Genomic DNA, 10,961 nt, shown 5'->3' with positions numbered 1-10,961 from the left:
CAAGTGCTCTAAATTTTACCTTTGCTATACTATAATTACTAGCTATCTATACTAATAAAAGGGTAATATGCTAATTAGACTGGGAGACCTTCTGGATGTCCTTCCAGACAAAGCCATGGTGGCAGGGCCTAGGCAGAGGCAGTTAGGGGCAATCAGGCCAGGAGGGGAAGGCAGTTGGGGGTGATCAGGCTGGCGGGGGGGGCAGTTGGGGGCGATCAGGCCAGCAAGGAGGCAGTTGGGGGTAAGCAGGCAGGCAGGGGGGGCAGTTGGGGGTGAGCAGGCCGGCAGGTAGAGTGGTTAGGGGCGATCAGGCAGGCAGGTTAGCAGTTAAGAGCCAGCTGTCCCGGATTGCGAGAGGGATGTCTGATTGCCTGTGGGATTGGGCCTAAACCCAGATTGGAGTCCCAGATTGGAGAGGGTGCAGGCTGGGCTGAGGGACACCTCCTCCCCCTGTGCACGAATTTCATGCACCGGGCCACTAGTATTTTATAATACTTGAAAAATTATTTTGCTACAGATTTTAAGAAATTGGTTAGTTTTTAAAAATATAGATTGAGCCAATAATATGTTTTTAAAGGTGTAGAATGGTCTAAACTTGTTTTGAAGTTCAGAAGCTGAACATTGCTTAAGTACTGTGGCTGACCCATTATGTTTTAATGTGCAAGCCTTTTAATGATGAATTTCTTAACCATTCTGTGGGAGTTACCATGGACACTAAGAGGCACTCCAATGCCAAATCAGATGGATAGAAAAACAGTTCTTTAAATATATATTTTAGGTATCTGCACTTTCAGAACTGGCTATGTCACAAATAAATCGGACTCCATGTTCATTTATCAGAGTTTTTCTGACAGCATTTCAGTTACACATTTTTGTTTCATTCTCTTCTGCACTGTGCTTTAGTCCATATTTTATCTTCATAAAAGACCTTACAATGAAGACACATGATAATTTCTTAAATGTTAGTTAGCCCTGACAATAAGGCCTATATTCAGGATTGGACTGGCAGATAGGGAGATATTTGCTTAGAGTGTTTCCTATACAGGGAAGCCCTACTTATTAAATCTTGGGGAGAAAGACTTATTTCTGCCTATACCCTTTTGTTTGGTAAGTGTAACCCTGCATGCATTCTTGTTGTATTTTTGTGGTTGTTGCTATGCATACTCTAAAATAATGGATTTTAAAATCTATTGATGTTCTGGGGAGGAATCTTCTTTGATAGGGATTCATTATGGCATCAAGTTGTTAGACTTATCAAGCTTATTCAGTTATGAAGAGATTTGATATATTGAGGGGATATCATTATGCTATTATTGCTATAACATCTATTTTACTTTCTCAAATTTATTTTAATTAAATGTTATGGAATGAGTTTGGGGCAAGCTAGGGTTGTCTCTCTACCTATTACACAATAATTACTCATTTTTATTTTCGTCAACTATTTCTCAAATATATAAGTAAATTTATAATCATACATTACAATTTTGCTTCTGAAATAGTGTTCTAAAGCTGCTCTAAGATGTTGAACTAACCAGGGTCCTGTCAAAAATGTATGTCTTTTCCATATTCTAGTCATTCAATTATTTTTACCTTTGGAAAAACTACAATTTTATTACTATTTAAATTCATTCCATTTCTATGAATGCTCTATGTCTCTTTATAGAGATTAAGCCACTAAATATACATAATTCAGCAGTGTTATATAACATTATTCTTTGTCTTATCATATCAATTACTTTATTTAGGCTACATGTTCAGAATTTCACCTATATTGGCAAGACGATTGTTTGTTTTTATCTCTATAGCAATCGCCCAACAGATACATTAGGAAAATAGGCAGACAGCTGGTAAACAGACTCATTCCCTGCCTCAGGGCTGAAAAAGCAATTCATAAAGTCCATCTTTCCCTAGATCTTTTCACATCACCTTATTTCCAAATTTTCTCCTTTTGCCCTCTAAGGATTTGAGCACATCTTATATAATAAAGATGTAATATGCAAATGGTTGTTACGCCGTGAAACATAATGACTGACCACATAATGACCGGATCACAGATCAGCAGGAGGGTGGGGCAGCGAGCTACAAGTGGGCAGCAGAGAGCTATAGGAGGAGGCAGGGCAGCCAGCTATGAGGGGGTGGAGGGAGCTATAGGCGGGTGGGGCAGTGGGTGGAGAGCTACAGAAGGGCAGCAGCAAGCTACTGGCGAGCTACTGGCACATGGATTCGTGCACAGGGCTACTAGTCTAATATATAAAAGAAGCTGAAACCAAACTTGTACTTTATCAGTTTTTATGTTAGTTGTCCAGGTTTTCTTTTACTCAATTCTGTAGCATGCTTCTTTGTTTTTTATTGGTTCATCTTCTTTTTATTTTTGTTTTTTAGCATACAACTCAAATTTCAAAGACTATTGTTATAAAGGTTGTAAACAAGATATTAAAATTTTTTTTTAATCTTTACCCAAGGACATGCTTAGAGAGAGGATGAGAGAGAGAGAGAGAGAGAGAGAGAGAGAGAGAGAGAGACCCATCAATGTGAGAGAGAAACATTGATAGGTTGCCTTCCAAATGTGCTCCATCTGGGAACTGAACCTGAAACCCAGGTATGTGCCCTGACTGGGAATTGAACCAGCAACCTTTCAGTGCACAGGACGATGCTCAACCAACTGAGCCACTTCACCCTGGCTGTAATAAATATATTTCCTAAACACAGATACATATCAGCATCAATTTCAATATAATATTAGGATTTTTCAAATAACATTTTTATAAATCTTTTTGTTTTGGATGAAATCAGAATCACAGTTAGGGAAATGCAAATAATGTTGAAATTATTACCATGGGCTGAGACAAGGGGCAATGTCATGGAAAGGAAAAAAGCTAAACTCAGTGGTGTCCAGCCACAACCATAAACTACATTAGAGTAGGAAGATAAAGTGATGCTCTAGAGCCAAGAGCAACTAGGCATCATGATAATAATGACAGACACTATTTGTGGACACTCACTATGTTCCAAACATTATACTTATTATATACTAGAGGCCTGGTGCACGGAATTCATGCACGGGGCGGGGGGGGGGTCCCTCAGCCCGGCCTGCATGCTCTCACAGTCCGGGACCCTTTGCTCTTTACTTCATGAGAGGCTCCCGCTGCTGCACTTGCCAGCCATGAGCCCGGCTTCTGGCTGAGTAGCACTCCCCTTGTGGGAGCGCACTGACCACCAGGGTGAAGCTCCTGTGTTGAGCATCTGCCCACTGGTGGTCAGTGCACATCATAGTGACTGGTCATTCTGGTTGTTCTACCGTAATGGTCGCTTAGGCTTTTATTATATAGATTTATACCTTTTAGTACTAACAACAGTGGCATAGGTATATGCCAGAGTCCCCATTTCATGGATTAATTATTCAACCAACAAATATTAACTGTAATAATGGCGTTCCAGGCTCTAGGGATATCATGGTCAACAGGATTCCTGTCCTCATGGAGGTTCTGAGTGATAAGCCACTTACTGAGTCTTAGAAAGGTTGTATAAGTAGCTCAAGACCAATCTGCATGGCTCCACACCTACATATTTACCTTCTACTTTATATTAAAGGTGGCTGTGAGGTAGTAATCAGAAAGCAGGTGGTAGTCATAGTCATAGGAATCTTTGTGCCAGAGGTCAAAGTCAGTTGGACTCTAGTCAGTAGGGTTCCAGAACATTGCTGCTAAAAGTCAGAGCAAGGGACTGTTCTGTTTACTAAGGAAATTATTAGAAAATAAAGTAATCAAATAGGATGAGTGCATTTTATCATATACCATATCATTATTAGAGTTCAGTGGCTCACAAAAAGAGATATGAAACAATACAAACAAATGGATAAAAATCTGGACATTCTCAGTGTTCTTTGCAGGCCCTCCTATCTCCTTTGGTAGCTTAATTATTCATTTTCACAAGGATTTGTCATAGATTCTCTTCTCACTTAATATATAGTTGGCCCTCTTTATTGGTGGGTTTCACATGCATGTATTCAACCAACTGTGGATCAAAAATATTCAGGGGGAAAAAAATCCCATAAAGTTCCAAAAAGCAAAACTTGAATTTGCCACCTGCTGAGCACTACGCTGAATCCATGCTAATGAAGTGATGTGTAGGCATACTTTGCTTTAGCCTATATATAAATACAGGCTATATACAAATACTGTCACTTTATATAAGGGACTTGAGCATCTCTGGAGGCCCTGGAAGCAATCTCTCACAGATATTGAGGGATGACTGTATTCTCCTTGGGTGATTTTATTAACTTACATAGTTTCTATCTCTCTGGCTCAGATCCCTCTCCTGCTTCACATACCCAGCTGCCCTCTGCATATCCACATCTGGATACCTTATAGGCTGCTCAAATTCTCCATGTTCAAACTCATCATGCCCTTCTTCTCTGCATAAAGCCTACTGCCCCCATTTGCCTCTCTCACTGAGTGTTGCTACCATCTATCCAGCTGCTCAAGCCACAAATCTGAAAATCATCCTTGACTCCTGACTTTCCTTAACAGTTACATCTAATCTATCACCAAATCATATCAATGTTATCTTGTAATTATTTCTCAAATAATTTACTTGTCTTCATCTCCAATACCCTCCCACTAATCTAAGCAATATTGCCTTTCTTCTGAAGTATTGATAAAAGTCTTCTGTCACTGGTCTCCAGGCCTCTAGTCTTGCCTTCTCTCCAACACTTTCTCTGCACTGAAAAAAATTTTTTTTTTGTATACTGAAAATTTTATCATATTTTTTTCCTTAAAACCTTTCAATGGTTTCACAATGCCTTTGGGATAAAATCCAAACTCTTTATTATAATCTATGTAGCCCAGAGAGATTTGGACTCAAATATCATCTCAGTCTCATTTTGTGTCTCCTGGCACTTTTGCTCTAGCTATTCTGAGCCACCTTTATTTCCTTGAATGAGAATGCTATCTCTTTCATCCTTCCCTTTTCACAAGTTCTTCCCTCTCTTTGCCTTGCTAACTCCTGCTGATCGTTGAGCTCTCAGGTGTAGATATTATCCCCTCCAGAAAGCTTTTTCTGACTCCCAAGTCCAGTTAGGTTCCTCTTATCTATGTTCCCTTAACCCCTTATATTTTCCCCATTATATCAGTTACTACTTTTGCCCTTTCCCCTCACAACACTATAAATTCCATGAAGGCAAGAACATTGCTGCCTGTTGACCATTATGTCTCTACAACCTAGCAATAATCAGCATATAGTAACTTACAAACAAATGTTTAAAAAAGGGAAAGGTTAAAGAGATCAGGATTATTAAATTTGGAGGACTTGGCATAATCTTAATGGTTTGAAGCTTATTGTATAAATTCATCAAATGTGCTAGCTAGAAGGGACTCAAGAAATCACTTTGTTCAACCTCCCACTCAATGTAAGAATCCCCACTACATTATCCTTTAAAGAGAGCCCTCTATCCTCTTTAGGGGTGAATAATTCACTATTTTGCAAGATAGCTACTCTTATTGATGGCTAAGTCTTATAGTTTTAAAAAAATCTTCCTCATTGGAACATTTTCCTGCTGTAACTTTCATCCATAGTTAAAGTTCTGCCTTCTTGAGCAACACAAAATTAATCTTTTCCTTTTGTCATTTAAGAATCTTTCCAAATAGTTTAAGGCCATTATTATGTACTTTCTAAATCATTAGTTCTCAAACTTTAATGTGCAACAGAATTGCCTAGGGAGCATGTTAAAAATGTAGATTTTCTGGTCCCATATCCAAAGACTCTGATTCAATAGGTCAGGAATGGAACTCAGGAATCTGAAATTTTAATAAGCAACCCAGATAGCCCATGGATTGCGTGCCAAGAAACAATGCCCAGGAAAAAAATATTTTTAAATTTTCCCAATTAATGGTGTCTGAAAGACTTGATCTTTAAAGTCACTGGATATTTGTGTTTATTCTCTTCAAGTGTAGCCCCTGTGCTGGATTCAAATATTCAGATGTATTTGGACTAATAAAAAGTACAGTGAAGATATTATCTTCTTTAACATGCTTTATGTACTTCTATTGAAATTGTAAATAGCTGTGACACCAAATTTTAGTAGATGTGTCACATTATTGAGTGTGATTTTGTTGTTAACTAAAACCTGTTAGGGCAGGAATGAATTACAAGGAATGGATGAGCCAAAGGTCACAGATAAGAAAGAAAGAAGGAATGGGATGAGATGATAGTAGATGATGCCATATCCTGAAGAGGGGTAGCACTATATAGTATTTCCACCAAAGATGGCACACAGACTTCTCAATAATTCCAGTTCCCCTCTTCCACAGCCCATGAGATTTCCCACTGCCAGCCATTTGTGAGAGCTGCTGCTCACTGTCACCTACTGATCCTCTCTCTGAAGTCAGCAGATTAACAATCTGCTTTGCCCCTGATTATAAAGCTGGTAGATCTGCTGTCCATCTTCTTAATCCACAATAAGAATCAGCATTCTGTAATCAGCCCTGCCACACCAGAAGGAGTTGGAACCTTGGCCCACTTCTTTGGAAACATTTTTGATGTCTAACCGACTACTGAGGGTACCTTGGCATATTTGTGGAAGATGATCTAAAACTCTAAAAATAGCTATGAGCACAATTCTCCCACATGCATACAATTTGAATAGGTTTGGCAAGATGCTTTTAAGCTATAAAAGTGTCATAGAATGCTATGAATTGGCTTTACATGCTTCAATGCACCCGGTGTACAGATTAGCACTTTCTGTTATGACACCCAGGCTCTGCGCCCTCTGCTCTAAACAGCAGGAAAACTTTATGAGCCAGAAAACCTTTCTTGGATTTGGCCTTAGGGCAGTAAGCAGTGAAATTTAGTTGCTCACAAGGCTGGAGTCTATGGCTCCCACAAATCAGGGAAGTGGGAGCGGGCAATCACATTGAATGAAATTAGTTGTTAGTGTCTTCAGATGGAACTGTAAGTCTGAGAAGGGATCCAGGGCTGCAAATAACAAAAGTAGAACATGGCAGCTTTGTGTTGAATGCAAGGATGGAAAGACAATCCCCAGCTATGATGTGCAGAGAATGGAGTTTAGAATGTGATTCTGAGAAAAAAGCGTCTTTATATTGCAGATGTTAGGATTAAAGTATTTCAATTCTCACGCACATAAATGTGTGCCTCAAAGGGGTTGGGACCAGACTCTATAAAGTGGTACTCAGGAGCCAAATATAAGGTGGTGAACATGAGGCTAATATGGTGTTCACCTTTGTATTCCTCTATTCATGGAACAAAATATTTTTTCATGTAATTATACACCCACTTTTAATACTGGGAAAGGGTAGCCCCCTTACCCCAAGAAGTGGCCCAGGGGGATACAGGCTTCCTGAGGGGAAGGAAGCACAAAAGGGACCCGCTGCAGACTCAGGACAAAGGTACTATTATCGGTGCTTGGACCTTTGAGTACTACAGGAGGAAACATGAGTGTGGTGGGATTGGCTCCAGGCATGCAAGCGAAGGGCAAAAGGGTTGTACATGAAGCCACAAAGCTACTTGGGTTCTTCCTGCTCCTTTGCCTTTTTCTGCTTCTGCTGTGTGATCTCCAGGTCCCTCTGCTTGCAGGTAGCAGCAGAAAGCCAGCCACATTAGCACATCCCTTAACCGAGTTGCTCTGCTTTTTCATAGTCTTCTGTTGGGTGACCTTGTGCCAGTTATCACAAGTAATGGCCACAGAAGTGGCTCAGAAACAAAATATTTTAAAAATATATATGTTTATTGATTTCAGAGAGGAAGGAAGAGGGAGAAAGAGAAATATCAATGATGAGAGAGAATCATTGATTGGCTACCTCCTGCACGCCCCACACTGGAGATTGAGCCCAAAACCCAGGCATGTGCCCTGACCGGGAATTGAATTATGACCCCCTGGTTTATAGGTCGATGTTCAATCACTGAGCCACGCTGGCTGGGCCAAAATACTTTTGAGTATCTACTGTCTACCAGAACACTGATATAAATTTGACATAGTCCCTGCCTTTTAGGAATTCATATCTTCTATATCACACCTGTTAGAGTGGCCGTTATGAATAAGACAAGCAATAGCAAGTGTTGGAGAAGTTGTGGAAAACAGGGAACCCTCTTTCACTGCTGGTGGGAATGTAGACTGGTACAAACACTAAGGAAAGCAGTCTGGCGATTCCTCAAAAAATTAAGAATAGCGCTACAATATGACCTAGCAATCCTACTCCTGGGTATATACCCCAAAAAACTCAAAATCATGTATTTGCAAATATATATGCAGCCCTATATTCATTGCAACATTATTCACGGTGGCCAAGACATGAAACAACCAAAGTGTCCTGCGATAGAGGACTGAATAAAGATGTGTTACATATCACAATGGAATACTACTCAGCAATAAGAAAGGATGAAATAGCACCATTTGCAACAACATGGATGGACCTTGAGAACATTATGCTAAGTGAAATAAGTCAGTCAGAAAAAGCTAAGAACCATATTATTTCACTCATATGTGGGATATAAAACTGAAACTTATGAACACAAACAGCAGTGTGGTGGCTGTCAGAGGGAAGGGGGTGGGGGGAAAGGAGGTGCTAATATAAGGTGACAGGAAAAGATTTGACTTTGGGTGGTGGGCACATGATGTAATATACAGTTCTTATAACATAGAAACGCACACATGAAACCTATATGTTCATGTTGACCAATGTTACCCCAATCGATATAATAAATACAATAAAATAAATTCATCATTGAGGGGAAACAAGATAAAAAGGTGATAATATATTGTAAAATTAATATGATAGTGATGAGCACAGAGGGTTTTGAGAACAAAGTGAACTGGAGGGAAGCCAACTAAAGATAAGCTAAAGGAAGGTTTTTTAAAAAAGTGATGCCTAAACTGAATCCCGAAGGATGAGTAGAAGTTACCCAGACTGTTTGAGGAGGTCAATTCTGTCAAGAGGAACAGCATGGTATGTGGCAGGAAATGTAAATAATTCAGTATGGCAGACTAGAGCATGGAGTATGAAGCAAGTAAGTGGTGAGAGATGAGACTAGAGAAATAGGCAGGAACCAAATCCTGAAAGGTCCTGTACGCCTTGCTAAGGCAGCTGAACTTTCTTCTGTAGGCAATAGGGAAGTTGGTAAGTGACCATTTTTAATAAATCATGCTGGTAGCAGCATGGAGGATAGAAAAGACCAGATACAAGACCAGAAGCATAAAGACTACTTAGGAGGCTGTAATAGTCCAAGAGAGAGATGACTAGGGTCTGAACAAAGGGGATGAGATTGAGTTTGTGACCATTGAGGAAGAATTTTGTTATTGTCCTTGTTTTGTTTTAATCCAAGACTGACTTTGACCTTGAGGTCAAAGTGGTTGGCAGTAGAAAAAGGGTAATGGGATGGTGTGATGAGGCATCATAAAGCTTATTTTAGATCAGACATTTGTTGAAAATGATTTTTTAAAAATACTCTTTTCTGCTCAGCTTGCAGGAGTAACCATTTGCGGTAGATTGCTTGCTTAGCTTGTTGAGCGTTAATAACTCATGTGGTTTAGTCTGCTCTAGGCAATTGTGCAGTGAGACTAAAGCAAGTTAGGGTCAGAATGAGGAAGAAGAGCTCTGCCAGCTGTCTCCTTTTCCTCTCTCCAAAAGCCCAAATACCCTCTAAGCAATCCCACCAAAAAAGCAGCTTTCTGTTCCAGAAATCTGTTTATTTTGCAAAGGAACAGTCCAGAAGACCATATGAAATATAATTGATGATAATATTTAGTTCAGTATGTACAAGAACAGGAAGAAGAAATAACTAGAATAAATGTTAAATTATTAGGGCCTAATACAGGGAATTAAGAAACTTTTAAAAATTACAGATTGATATATCCATTTAAAAATGAATCTTGTGTAAAAAGAAAATCAGAATAAATGGTACATCAGATTAATAAATAAGGTTATGATAGAACACAATTATACAAAGCACATTCATGAAACTGAACTCAGAATTCTTAATACTGGATAAATTAATCAGGAAGAATTAGATGATATATTATGCTTGAATAAGAATAGAGACGATATCTCAGGCTTACATTACATAAATGTAACTGTGCAATTATTGTTAAATATGGATGTGAAAGGAGACTTAAATGTTAAATTAGCACTAGATGTCAATCAAATGTCAAGGAAACAAAGAATAAAACTAGCGATGTTAGGGAAATAAATGTCTAATCTGTTTCCAAGTCCTGTTGAGTCCTCCTATAAAATCTTTCTTAAAGCCATCGCTGGTTTGGCTCAGTGGATAGAGTGTTGGCCTGCGGACTGAAGGGTCCCAGGTTCAATTCCAGTCAAGCGCACATACCCAGGTTGTGGGCTTGATCCCAGAAAGGGGAATGCAGGAGGCAGCCAATCAATGATTCTCTGTCATCATTGATGTTTCTATCTCTCCCTTCCTCTCTGAAATCAATAAAAATATATTTAAAAAATATTTCTTAAATTTATCTCCTAAACATTTCTAATACCTCCATCTTAGTTTACCATAACAGTTTATTTCCCTCCACTGCAGATTCCCCCAGCTTAAACTCAAAGAACATAATGACACCAGATCTTTTTTGAGAAATTTGTCTAATGAATCCAATCTAATCACCTCTTTCTGACTTCAAGACCATCCATAACCCAGTGCCATCTTACCTATACAAGCTTCTTTTCCATTCCCCCTAACAGACCACATTTACTCTGGTTAGGCCATGCTGCATACTGTCTCCAAAGCACTACATGCAGCATCTCTATCTTTGCCCCTTCTTAAGGTGTCATATCCTTTCTGCTCTGTCTGTGCCATTATCATTCGAGGCTCAGACTGAGTTCTAACCCATCCAAAAGATTTGTCTTTAACTCTCTTACTTCTCTGATTTCCCAATACAATTGTAAATGGAATAACACACTATGTAGATAATTAAATTATTTTGTAAGTATTTATTAAATGGA

The sequence above is a fragment of the Eptesicus fuscus genome, chromosome 1 (assembly GCF_027574615.1).
Source record: "Eptesicus fuscus isolate TK198812 chromosome 1, DD_ASM_mEF_20220401, whole genome shotgun sequence".
Classification (NCBI taxonomy): Eukaryota; Metazoa; Chordata; class Mammalia; order Chiroptera; family Vespertilionidae; genus Eptesicus; species Eptesicus fuscus.
This window is presented reverse-complemented; position numbering follows the sequence as displayed.